This window comes from Musca autumnalis, unplaced genomic scaffold (genome assembly GCF_047663935.1).
Source record: "Musca autumnalis isolate F117 unplaced genomic scaffold, ASM4766393v1 scaffold_2, whole genome shotgun sequence".
Taxonomy (NCBI): domain Eukaryota; kingdom Metazoa; phylum Arthropoda; class Insecta; order Diptera; family Muscidae; genus Musca; species Musca autumnalis.
This window is the reverse complement of record NW_027411755.1, coordinates 158,058,961-158,073,350: the sequence shown is the minus strand read 5'-3', so window position 1 is coordinate 158,073,350 and position 14,390 is coordinate 158,058,961.

Below are 14,390 nucleotides of genomic sequence, written 5' to 3'. Positions count from 1 at the left end.
TTCAATCCCAATAATGCCTATGCCTAAAATCTGACTATGAATACGTTTACATGATTCGATTTAATCTTGATTAAAACTATTTTTTAAAGTACATTGAATAAAAACTTTAATACTTACAACAATACACTCTGATACGTTGAAAATGTCTCTCATCAAAATAACCCCAAGTATGTTTGGACGAAATCCATTTCAGACAATTTGGAGTCGAATTAGCCATGTCGGTCAGTCTGTCTGGTGGGAGCGCACGATAACACTCGAACTGATCAACTGATTTGGTCCAAAATTTGGTTCTCGTAATATTTTGTCAGGTACCTCCAACACAAAATTTAAAATTTTTTTCCAAACGTGCAAAATTGAAAAAAAAATACTGGCCTATTTTAAAGTATAAGTATCACAGAATATGTGGTAAAATTTTCCCGTGATCGGAATAAAATTGACTGAGATATGAGTGTTGGAAGCGAAAAATCATTGTGATTTTAATGTAACATGCTGTTAAGTGGTGGCTTCCACTTGTAAATTTCAGAAAATTGAAAAAGTTTTACAGGCCTATTTTAAAATAGTATCATAGTATATGTGGTAAAATCGATCAAGTCGATCGGAATAAAATTGACCGAGATATGAGTGTTGGAACGGAAAAATATCATTGCGATTCGTATGTAACATGAAAACTAAAAACGAGTTTTTCTCGAAATAACATTTTGAAAACTGTGCCCACTCTAGCTCAAAAACTAATAAACCGATTGTCATATAATTTTGTAGGCTTATCAAGGACTTCAAAGACTAGTCCTTCATCGATCGATTTTATTTTTAAAACAATTTTTGCCCGTTTTTTTTTACCAAAAACTCAGCTTTTTAAGCAAAAAATTAAAAAAAAACATATACTAAGCAGTTTTCATATTTTTCTTGGAAAAAATCATGAAAAATGGATTTAAATAATAAATGTTATCGGAGAATAGTCATACTGACTGAGAATTATCCTGTAAAATTCCTACTGCCATCAACTATGACTCTTAATGGAAATGGAAAAATCTTAAACTTTATTTCGAATAGTTTTCACAATACTCATTACAACAGTAATGTTTTGGAAAAACAACTGAGGGTACATCTCTGACTGTTAAGGCGACTGATACTTTTATACTTGTTTTTTAAAAGCTCAGTTCCCGAACTTTTTTAATGGTAAAAGTTTCAAAAGAGGGAACTATCCAAGATGAGTTTGACATAAACATTTTTAAAACTGGAACAAATGCCAAAGTCGTTTCTAAAGAGAATAGTATTTAGATCCATTTTTGTTTAAGGAGAAGCCGGCAAACATATTAAAATTTTTTGCTCGTTCAAATTGGTATAAAACACTTTTAAACCTTTAAAACTTTTCGCAACTTTTTGTAGAACGAAAACGCATTTTTAGGAAAATGTGCAAAAATGGTTAACATTTTAAAAACTTTTTAGTTCTGGAACACAATATAATACATATTTTACTGTTATTGCTGAACTATAACAACACAATAATAATTTGTCCCCTTTTTCCTCAGATAGAATTTTTATTAAATATCTTGAAAAACATTAATTAAAAAAACTTCAGCTCCCTACTTCTAAGGAAAACAAAGTAATTTTTTGTAAAAATGTAGCAAATTCTTTACAATTTTTGTAACATTTAAAATTTTGACGATTGTTGACGATTTTTCGTGTTGGGCTGACGATTTGACGTTTTTTTTTGACGAATTTCGACAAAATGTAGTCGGCAACGCTGGTTGGATCCCGTGTTATTGTTAGATGGAGCGTGAAAACATGTAACAATGTTTGCATTGCTAATTATTTCCATCATGCGCGATTGTCAATGGTCCTTTAAACGATTCTGAAGACATTTATCTTCACTCTAAGTTGTCATCGATGACAACGTTTTCACATCTGACACGTATATTGGCGACATAATATTGGAAGATGAAGGGTATTCTAACGAAGAAATTGAGGATTTTGGTCGGTCCCATTGAGTGACGTTATAAGCGATTTCGACTGCTTTTTTTGATGAATTTCAGGGGAATGTTGTTTTATAATCGCTATATTTGCTAAAGTTATGAATGCATCGGCTTGCAAATTAATTTTCGAGAAAACGGTGGTTGCGCCCCCGATCAAATGTTCTTTCTTGGTGCCTGAAGTCCCGATCATGACCAGGTTTTAAGTATGTTATATCTCCGGGCCACGGAATTTTATGGGTGTTACGTGGAAGCCGAGCTGAAGGCTACCGGACGGGTCACAGGTTGCGGATAGTGAAAAACCTTCAGATATGAAGGTTAGCTGCGAATAAGTGAAACACAAATAAGCAGTCCCGGACAATCAGCGGGTGGTAACACTGACAAGACGAGTAGATGCCGTCTTACATTAGCATCTCCAATAACCCACGTAACGTCTGTTCTCCATCTTAGGAGCGGTTACGAGCGAACGTCGGTCTTGAAGCAAGCGGTCCGCTATATAAATGTGATTGATAAGGTGAGACTGGATGCCTGAAGATTACGAAATCACCAGTACGTATCCCACTGACGTAAATGGGGTTGCTCAGGGTTGGTAGCCCGGTCGTAAAACCAACTTACCCAAGAAACGGAAACAAGAATAACAAACCAACGGAATACAACGATGACGACTTTTAGCTTTCGAAAAAGGAATATGATTGGAACATGGAACGTTCGTTCACTTTCGGATGCATCGAGACTTGAACAAGTTTGCAAAGAAATGGACAGGTACAAAATTGATATTCTAGGACTCTCAGAAGCACGGTGGCTTAGAACAGGAGACATGTGGACTCATTCTGGATACTACTTCATATACAGTGGCACCCAAGACACCAGACGGAACGGAGTAGGATTTCTTATATTTCGTAGTGCAAAGAATGCACTCCTAGGTTACAACCCTATCTCAGATCGCATTATCACCTCAAGATTTAAAACCAAGTTTAGAAATTTCTCCATTATGCAGTGCTACGCCCCAACGGAGCCAGATGACGAAGAAATAAAAGATGACTTTTATCGAGAACTTGAAGGTGCAATTGCAAACACTCCCAAAGGTGATATACTAATGATTTTAGGTGACTTCAATGCCAAAGTCGGAAATGATAACACAAACCTACAGCATATTATGGGAAAACACGCGCTACCTTCAGATAGAAACGATAACGGTAAGCGACTGGTTGAACGATGCGGCAACAATGACCTCTTCATAGGCGGTACAAGGTTTCCGCACAAAAGAATACGTAAGTACACGTGGGAATCACCAAATGGCAGTACAAGAAACCAAATTGACCATATACTAATCAGTAGAAGGTACCATAATTCACTCTTGGATGTGAGAACACGCAGAGGTGCCGACATCTTCGGTGACCACAACTTATTAGTAGCACAAATACGATTACGACCATCTGCTACTGAATCCCAGAGGAAACGTAACACTAAACTAAATATAGAGGGTCTGGAGAATGGCGAGATGCGCCATAATTATGTTTCATGTCTAAACAATGAACTTTTAAAACACAACCACCCCCATACGTTAGAAGATGTCACCCACGCCTGTAGGATAGCAGCAGAGAAAACGATTGGACTAAAGAATAGGGAAAAAAAGCCATAGATTAGCCCTAGAACATGGGAAGCCATCGAACGAAGGAGAGCACTTAAAAAGGATCTAATAAACACAAAAAAAGCTGCAGAAAAACTTACCAAAAAGCAACAATATACGGAAGCTGAAAAACAAGTCAAGCAATTTGCAAAGGAAGACTAAAATAATTTCATAAACGGAGTGGCAGCAGATGCTGAAATCTTTGCTCGACGTAACAATCTGAGAGGAGTTTATACTGCAATAAAACAAATCACAAACAAAAGGCCAAACATACCGCCCCTTAAAGACAAGAACGGACTCCCTCTTACAACAATTGAGCATCAACTTACACGTTGGACCGAATTTTATAAAGACGCCGATGATAACAGTACTGTCCAATACCAGCCAACGGAACAATCCCGAAACAGCCCGCCGCACAACATAAATGTAGCACCACCAACGAATGAGGAAATATCCAGCGCAATTTCAAAACTCAAAAGTCATAAAGCCGCAGGACCTGATAATCTACCCCCGGAACTTTTCAAATAGCCGCAGATGTCTTAACCCCCATATTACAACCCATCGTTAGCGAAGCATGGAGTACTAACAATATACCATCGAAATGGAAAGAAGGTGTCATTATCACAATTCCAAAAAAAGGAGATCTAAGCTCATGCGGAAACTGGAGGGGAATCACTCTCCTAAACACCATCCAAAAGGTTATAGCCTTTATAATACTTGACCGAATCACACCAGTATTAAACCCACAATTGAGGCGCGAACAAAACGGTTTCCGACCACAGAGATCATGCACTGACCATATAAACACACTCCGAATCGTTGTGGAACAGTCCGTAGAATTCAGGTCACCTTTATATCTACTATTTGTGGACTTTGAACGGGCATTCGATAATCTCAATAGAGACGCAATATGGGAAACCCTAACTGAATATGGGCTCCCTAATAAAATCATTGATATTATCCGTGAGCTCTACACAAATGCAGAATGTAGCGTGCGATTTAAACAAAAAACTAGCCCAAACTTTACCATTCGCAACGGCGTCCGCCAGGGATGCGTCTTATCCCCACTTCTATTTATACTTATGCTTGATAATGTCCTGCGCAAAACAAATTCAGAAATCGAAGATGGCATACAATGGCGTCCACATGAAAAGCTAAGCGACCTTGATTATGCTGATGACATTTGTTTCATGAGTCATTCGATCGCAGGAACCAGAGCTAAATTGGAACAGCTATTACAAAATGCAAAAACGATAGGTCTCAAAATTAACATGAAAAAGACCAAACTCATGCGCCTAGAAACTCAAAACACTTCCCCTTTGACTGTAATGGTGGACAGCACACCCACTGTCGTGGATGACGTCGACAGCTTCTGTTATTTGGGGAGCATAATCACGAAGGACGGGGGCGCCGATACTGACGTACAAAGCCGTATTAATGAATCTAGAATTGCTTTCCACAACATGAGGAAAATATGGTCATCCCGCAACATAAGCAGAAGTACCAAGCTGCGTCTATTCAACACGAGCATCAAACCAATACTACTTTACGGTTGCGAAACTTGGAAGGTGACCAAAACCATTAATCAAGCTCTGCAGGTATTTATAAACAAATGCTTACGAAGAATATGCAATATTTTCTGGCCGACCATAATATCCAATGCAGACCTTCTGCAACTCACGTCATCAGAACCTATAGAAAGGGAAATAAAAAGCGAAAATGGAGATGGATAGGCCATACACTCAGAAAAGATGACACTGATCTAAATAAAATGGCCTTCGAATGGAATCCCCAGGGTACAAGGCGCAGAGGACGTCCCAAGATGACATGGATACGAACAATTCAGGCAGAAAGCAAGAACTTCGGCACATGGCCAGAAATACGAAGAATTGCCCAAGATAGACAACGTTGGAACGAACTAGTTTCCGCCCTATGTACCGTGTAGGAACGGCATATTTTTAACAAAAAATTATACATGCAATGTTCAAATGTACATATGAATGTGTTTTATAATTGTTAAATAAATGTTGCCAAGGAATTAAAAAAAAAAATATCTCGAAAACTATCTTACCGACTTTCACGAAATTTTGTGGAATGTACCGTGGTACATGCAGGCATGATGCAGGCATGAATTAAGAAGGTGGCCCGGCATATCCCCTATTAAGAAAAACGACATATTTACAAATTTCCTTAACCCTTTCGGTGCTTCTTTTTTGTTTTTGATCTGAAAAATATATTTTACCAATTTTATATATACTTAAGCCCACTATATGAATAATCAAAACTAATTTTTTAACATTTTGTTTGGAAAAGTGGTTTTTGGACACTATGCCATATGGCATAGAATGTATTTAAAGGAAAAAAAAACAAAACTAAAATATTCAAGTTTTTAATTAAATGTCATCTTATAGAAGACCAGGAGGCCTTATAGAAGAGGAAGAGGTCTTCTTATAGAAGAGCAGGATGTCTTCTCATAAAAGAGCAGAAGGTCCTCTCATAAAAGGGCAGGATGTCTTCTCCTGGAAGAGCAAAAGGTCGTCTTATAGAAGGACAGGATGTTTTCACATAGAAGAGCAGGACGTTTGCATATAGAATGGCAGGAGGTCTTCTTATAGAAGGGCAGGAGGTCTTCTTATAGAAGAGCAGGAGGTCTTCTTATAGAAGAGCAGGAGGTCTTCTTATAGTAGAGCAAGAGGTCTTCTTATAGAAGAGCAGGAGGTCCTCTTCTTGAAGAGCAGGACGTCTTTTCATAGAAGAGCAGGACGTTTGCATATAGAAGGGCAGGACGTCTTCTGATAGAAGAGCAGGACGTCCTTTCATATAAGACGTTTGCATATAGAAGGGCAGGAGGTCTTCTTATAGAAGAGAAGGAGGACTTCTTATACAAGAACAGGAGGTCTGCTCATAGAAGAGCAGGGCGTCTTCTCGTAGAAGAGAAGGACGTTTGCATATAGAAGGGCAGGAGGTATTCTTATAGAAGAGAAGGAGGTCTTCTTATATAAGAGCAGGAGGTCTGCTCATAGAAGAGCAGGACGTCTTCTCATAGAAGAGCAGGAGACCTTCTTATAAAAAACCAGATGGTCTTCTCATAGAAGAGCAGGGGCCCTTCTTATAGAAAAGCATAAGATCTTCTCATTGAAGACCAGGAGGTCTACTTATAGAAGACATGAAGGTTTTTCAGAATAACTGGAGGTCTACTATTAGAAGATTTGGGGTTCTTCACATAGAAGGTCTTGTTATAGAATATCTGGAGGTCTTCTTATAGAACATTTAAAGCCTCTTATAGAAGACCTAGGGTCTTCTTATAGAAAACCTAGGGTCTTCTTATAGAAAACCTAGGGTCTTCTTATAGAAAACCTAGGGTCTTCTTATGGAATATTTGAAGCCTTTTTATAGAGAAACTGGAGGACTTCTTATAGAAGACCTGAATGTCTTCATATAGCAGATATGAAGGACTTCTTATAGAACACCTGAATGTCATCCTATAGAAGGGCTGGAGGTCAGCTTGTAGAAGAGGTGGGGCCATCTTATATAATATCTGGAGGAGAAAATCTGCAAGAATTGTTATACATCATCTGGAGGTTTTCCTATGGTGGATCTGGTGGTTTCCTTATAGAAGACCTGGAAGTCTTCGTATAGAAGACCTGGAAGTCTTCGTATAGAAGACCTGGAGGTCTACTTATACAAGAGGTGGAGGTCTTCTTATAGAACCTGGAGGTCTATTTATACAAGATCTGGAGGTCTTCTTATGGAAGATCTAGGGGTTTTACAATAGAAGATCTGGGAGTCAAACAAAGTGAAACATTTCCGTTGGGAAAAATCTATGCCATATGGCATAGTATGAAATATAAAAAAATCTGGCAGCTCCATTGAACTATATTTCGGATCTTTTTTTCGTTTTAATTATTAAGGCAATGATTATCTACTAAATTAAATACAAAAAGTTAACAAAAAAAAAATATTTTTGTTAATAAAATATATAAAATTATAAGATGGTATTTTCATGCAAATTTTAAATCGAACGAGGAGCGCTTGCTCTTTGGGACATAACAATGTATAGGGTACACCAATCAAAAATTGTTGTCGAATTATTTTTAGATAACACTTCAGGGAAAAATACAAAATTATTAAAAAAAGAGTGCCCATAAGTATTTTGCCTTAAAACGGGCTTCGAAAACTGGTTATGCCATATGGCATAGAATCACCGAAAGGGTTAAATAGTGGAGTTCAACGGTCCATCAGCCATGAAAAACTAAAAACATATACGTCTCAATACGCGAGAGAATTTGATTTAACCATGTTTTTTAACTTTTGTTATAACATCGCTTTAGGACGATAATTAATCCTAAACAGCATCAATTGGCGAAAAAATCCGACAAAGTTCGAAAGGTTGCAGACAAAATATGTTGATAAATTCAAATCCTCAATAAATAACTCGGTTTGAAAATGGACCCTAAGAAATGAGGTAGAAATACCTATTTTTGAATTGTAAAGCATAAAGTCCATAAAAGTTGTCATAAAAAAGCAATACGACGGTTCAGCAACGCGGACCCGGCACACTGGTCGAAACCACTGATCTAGCGGCGCAAAAGTCAAAAAATCTAACTATAAAATTGCGAAATATTTTCCATTGTATCGATTACAGACACTTCGCAGACAAAGATTTTGTTTTTTAATTTTTGTTGTTGTAAATATTCACTCAGTTATTCACTATCAAATGCAAGAGTTTTTGTTGCATCAGATTTTAAAAAATTGTTGCAAAAAATTAACTTCATATATGTTTAAATGTTAAATGCATTCGTAATGAAACTGGACAAGATTTATATTCAATTAATAGCGGAGGGTAGGATTTAAATTATACAAATTAGTTTGGGGTCTGGTGGTACTTAGTTATATAGCAATAAATTTTCAAAAAATTAATTTTTTTTGTGTTTTTATGGGTTGTACGCGCTTGTTCCTTAGAGTGCATCTTGTAAACTTAGCCGAACTTAGGTTTGATTATTTTTTGGGGAAAGAAATTGGACTCTCTGGATACGGAATAACCACATTTGGGCTGCAAATATTTGCAAATCTTTTGATGACTGCACTTTAAAAAAAAGGGATTTTGCATGAAATTCATACAAATTTAGCTGTGCATTTGTATGGGAGCTAAATCAAAATATGGACCTATCTTGAGAAATGTTTGCAAGGAGGATTTCTACCCCCGGAGACACTATAATACCATATTATAGCTAAATATTTATTAAATATGGGATAACAAGTAAAATCGGGGGTACCGTAAAAGGGGCTACATCGAAACATAAATCTGTGTTGAAAATATCTCTATACGCAGTGAGAACACGGAATGCAAAATTACAGCCAAGTTGGTTTAAAAATGTGGTCATGATATTCAAAATACCTTAAATTGGGAGGTACGGTTACATGGGGGCTATATCAAAACGTGCACCTATGTCCATAATTTTTGGTGAAATTATTTTTTGACCACTAGGAACCCTAAGTACCAAATTACTGGTTATTTGCAACTAAATTGTGGCTTAAATCGTCAAAATACCGAAAATCTTAAGGTACCGTTATATGGGGGCTATACCAAAACATCAGCCGATATTGTTAATATTTGGCCCATTATTACCCACAGGTACAAGCTGAGTTTGTGCCAATTTTCAGTGACGTATCTCAATACGTTTGCAAGTTATTAATTTCGCGCCGCTAGATCAGTGCTTTCGACCACCGTGCCCGGGTCTGCTAGTTAAGAATATAATCTAATATCAACGTTACCTAACAGTGAACATTTTTAAGTTATAGTGGACAGCATATACGAATACTGCGAATGGAAGGTTTTGCGTTTTTAGAAAGAAAGAGTAGACAAAGATAAAAGGCTTACTTTAGAAATCGTCCTAGAATATGCACTTATTCCGCTAAATATATCAAACTGATCATCTAATTCTATGCTAAATATATAATATCATCCGCAGCGTTTTGGCGTAGGGTAATTAAATTCATAACACCTATTACTTTATATCTCAGCTCATTAAAAATGTAGTGTACTATGGAAAAATGATGCGATTCGATTTAACAACTGATGATGAGGAAGAAATGAGACGCAAAATGTTAATCATTAAATTAAACCGAAATTTAAACAATTCAAGGTTTTCTTTGTGATCACTGACTGACTGGCGCTGATGATCGCTAAAATTAAACCAAAACAACAATAAACGAACATATCAACTTCATCAGCTCAACCTTGTTGGATGTCAAAAAAATTATACTTTATGATATGGAAAAAAATCGTTTATAATTTTTTCTGTTCATTTCAAAACCGCAGAAATTCCAAATTAACAAAAGAAATTTCATCAGAAATAGAGTGAAAAAAAAAAACTTAAAATAAACAGTAATGCGGCTGCCTGTCAGTCATTATGACGAAGTCAAAAGATAACAAGAACAACAAATACCCGAGACAAGAAGATTGTTTTAAACGAACAGGTTGATTACTTTTTGGTTTGATTTTGTTGATGGTTTGGTTTACTTCTGAAGCTGTTAAAATTATCACTGATTATTTAGAGAAGATAATCGGTAAACAAGTGAAGCTGTGGGAACTTTTTGTTGATCATGTTGAGGTTTCACAAATAAGAAAAAAAACGACTGCAGTTTAACAAAAATTTAAAAACCACAAATCGCTTATTTATTCAAGTAGTTAAGAGAACCGCGAGGAATATGACAAGCAAACACACAAACATCAGATCCATGTTAATGATTTAGTTTCTCCATCAGGGTGGAATATATTTAATGGATTAATTAACTCAAGGTTAACATGCGAACTCTATTTAGTCATATTTTTGATGATTTCTTTTTTGTTGAAATATTTTTTGTTTGAGTTATAATTATAAAAAAGTATGTTTCAACGAATTCTTAGAATTTGAAAATAAAAGATTGCATAGACGAATTATTCCAGAGAAAGTTTCATATTTCTTGAGACAACAAATCCTCCTATCATTTGCAACCCTATTAACTACATACATATATTCATGATCAGGACAAATATCTGAGTCGATATAGCAATGTCCGTCTGTAAGTCTGTTGTATTCACTCTAGCATTCACAATAAATGGGCTAGAAACTATATTTTTGGACTTAAGTGTCTTTGTGTACGAAGATGGGCTGTATTGCCTCACGTTTTGGTATAGCCCCCTAAAAGTTGAGGTTCTTTGTGCTAACACCACTTCTCCAGCACAAATTTTCGAAATAGGTCTATGTTTTGGTATAGCCCCCATATAACGTTACTTTTCTATTTTCGGTATTTTGAGAATTTTAGATACATTTTCTACCGAACTACCTTTATTTGACATTTGACATTTATTACCAGTGGTCAAAAAATATCTCCAATAAAAATTGTCAACAAAGGCCCATGTTATGTTACCGCCAGGTTTTCATTATTTGGAGGATTTTAGCTAATTGTTTTGAGAGAACTAGCTGCAATTTGGCATTTGAGGTTCCCAGTGGTCAGAAAACATGCCCACCAAAAATTGTGAACATAGGTCTCTGTTTTGGTATATAACGTTATATCTAGATTTTCGGTATTTTAAGGATTTAAGCTAAGTTTTTGACAGTACTACTTCTGATTTGTTTTTTTGAGGTTCCCGGTGGTCAGTCACCATACTTCTCAACCAAATATTATCAACAAAGTGTGGACCTCTTAGATATGGCTTCCATATACAAGTGCCGCCCAATTGAAGATATTTTAGATACATTTGCTCACCTAATTTTGGCATTTGTGGTACCCGTGGTCATCACATATCTCCGCCTAAAATTGTGGACAGGAAAGAAAACTAGTTATTTCACGTTTAGTTCTGTATATTTTGCGGTGGATGGTATAAACAGTTCGGGCCGGCCAAATTTAACAATATTTTACTTGCTCTGCTTTATCTGGCTTTGGGTCTATAGCTGATTCGATGGGTTGTAACCATAAAGCTACTGGAGTTAGTCGAGAAGGTTTGGCACGGCAGTTGAAAAGGTCCAGAGTGTAGTGCGGGCCTGTACCGCATTCTGGGCAGATGTTTTGGGCAGTGTCATCGATCCTTGCCCTATAGAAATTTAGACAGATGCACCATCCCGAGCGCGCCTCAGCTGCTACATATGGGAAAATATTCTCCGAGGACCACATTGTCAATGTTGATTGTTGTTTATGGCATCTACGACTGCATCTGTGCGAATGCTATTTAAACCTGCTTGACTGGCTTCTTGATTTAGGGGTCTTTTCTTGTAACATTGGACCTCTCTTTTGAGATCATGAAGATCTCTGTTGCAATACATGAGCATGTGTATCCTATCCACCATATTGTGATTAGGATGGCTCTCACGATGACATACGAGCAAGTACTAGAGATGGGCGCGTGCATAGAAAAATAGGCACGAACATGCACGAACACGAAACAAAATTTTTATGCACATTCACGCACAAACACGGCGTTTTTCGAGAAGGCACGAACACGCACACTCACGCACGAAATTACAAAAAAATCGAAATCGATATAGGTGTACATTTGTTCAAAAAAAATATTCATATGGGGTTTTCTGAGTGAAATCGGACACTTTTTCAATACGAAGTTTTGATATCCTTTATTTTTTGCTGTGGTGATGCTGCTCATCAACAAAACATTTCAGTATAGTTTCTGTTTTTTTTTCGACCAACGGCTCCAGAGGTATCGCGCCTTGAAAAAGTCGAATTCTATGAAAACTACATGCAAAGAAATACTCATAACTTCTTTAACATTGGTCCAATTAAAAAAAAATATGTTTTGCTGTATTTAATAAAAAATAGAAAATAATTTGGAACAGTGGAATTGGATTCAATTTTCGCGTTTTCATATTTAAAATCAATTTTTTTATTGATTTTTTTTTTGTAGGAAACTACGATCAGTTACAAAAATTTTAAGTCCTATTTGGTAGTGGGATTCGAATGACTACTATTGCGTTGGGATAGCGTTTGCATTCGTTTGTTTTTCCAATAAAAAAACGCCACAATGCTTCAAATTAATAATTAATTAAAAATTATCTTCGCATAAAAAAAGCCAACATTTTCGCAAAAATTATATTGAAAATTTTCAAAAAACACTGGCACGACGTGTGTTGTTTTTGCTGTAAAGCAGACCAACCAAATTTTGGTGTGTGCATTCGTCGAAATTCGACGACACATACAAGTGGAAGAAGTTTGAATTGTTTTCGCAGACACTTTCGTCGGAGTTGTATGAGGTTGCCAAGGAAAAACTTCGCATTGAACTTTTTTCTTTGCTTACCTTTATACTTCGAGCTGACGATTGATGTTTGGGTATAAAAAGTTTCTTGTTGAAGAAGTTATTGGAAAAATAACTTCGGTGGAGAATATCCACAAACCTTTTCCACTATTTTGAAGAAACAAAATACGTAATGTTTAAACATATCGCGGGCAAAAAAAAATGTCATTCAGAAATACCCACTAATGCAGGTACACCAATTTCTAAACCGTTCTTAAAATCGCAAAATAAAGAGGTTTACGATAAATTCCTAAATAAAACAGCAACACAAATATAAATAAATGAAACGTATTATCTTTTTTGGTGAAATAAGATATTTTGCGCAGTAGTATATAGGAAAAACGTTGTTGAGAAATTTATAAATAATTAGAAAAAATAGTTATTCGAATCCCACTACCAAGTAGGACTTAAAATTTTTGTAATTAATCGTAGTTTTATACAAAAAATTTGCAAGAATAATCGAAGGGGTCAATCATTGTTAAAAAATGATTTTGAATATAAAATCGCGAAAATTGCATCCAAGCCAACTGCGCCAATTATTTTTTTCTATTTTTTATTAAAGAGGTGATAAAACAACAAAATACACTAAAAAAGATTTTTATCAAGTTGGACCAATATTAAAGAAGTTATGAGTATTTCTTTGCATATAGTTTTCAAAGAATCCCTGGAGCCGTTGGTCGAAAAAAAATCAGAAAATAAACTGAAATGTTTTGTTGATGATCAGCATCACCACAGCAAAAAATAAGTGAAATAAAAACCTCTTATTGAAAAATTGTCCGATTTCACTCAGAAATCCCCATATGTAAATCTAATTTTTCTAATCTTATTTAATTGTTATTCTTATTTAAAACATTATTTTGTCCAAGTTAGAACTCAAAAGTCTAGTACGTCTTTCGTTGTGAATATTTCCATATGTTGGAAAAATCTCCAGCTCGTTGCTGACCTGGCGGGTATAGCCAAAAATTTCCTGGCTAATTGTTTTAAATATTTTAGATTAGACTATTTCCAAAAGTGTAAAACATCAGTCTGGCTAAATACGGCACTCGATAATATGTAGCTTTCAAATCTTTCATGAATTGAGTCAATGGTATCAATTGAGCAGACTTTCAAAAGTTGTTTAGTCCAAAGGGCAATGATGTGCATAGTAGGGTACTTTTCCGAGCTTAATTTTTCGGAACACTCTTTGAATATTTTATGAAAACCCAATAGAGGTTCTAGCAAACTTTAAGTCAGATATACGATCCAACTCATTCTTTTGTGGGAAAATAATCTGAATCTCATTTTGGACTTGTTATATGGTCTCAAGCAACGTGTTCTTGTATCTTGTTTTATCGTTTTCGACAATTTGTTGTTTAGCTCCGAGTGTTTTAAAATATCTTACAAGGTTTTCTGGGCAGTCAATCAGTTTTCCCAATTCGTGAAGAGGACGTTTTTCAATAACATCATCCATAACAAATAATACAGTCAAATAAACATCTGATTTGCAAAGAGAGTATATTGCGTT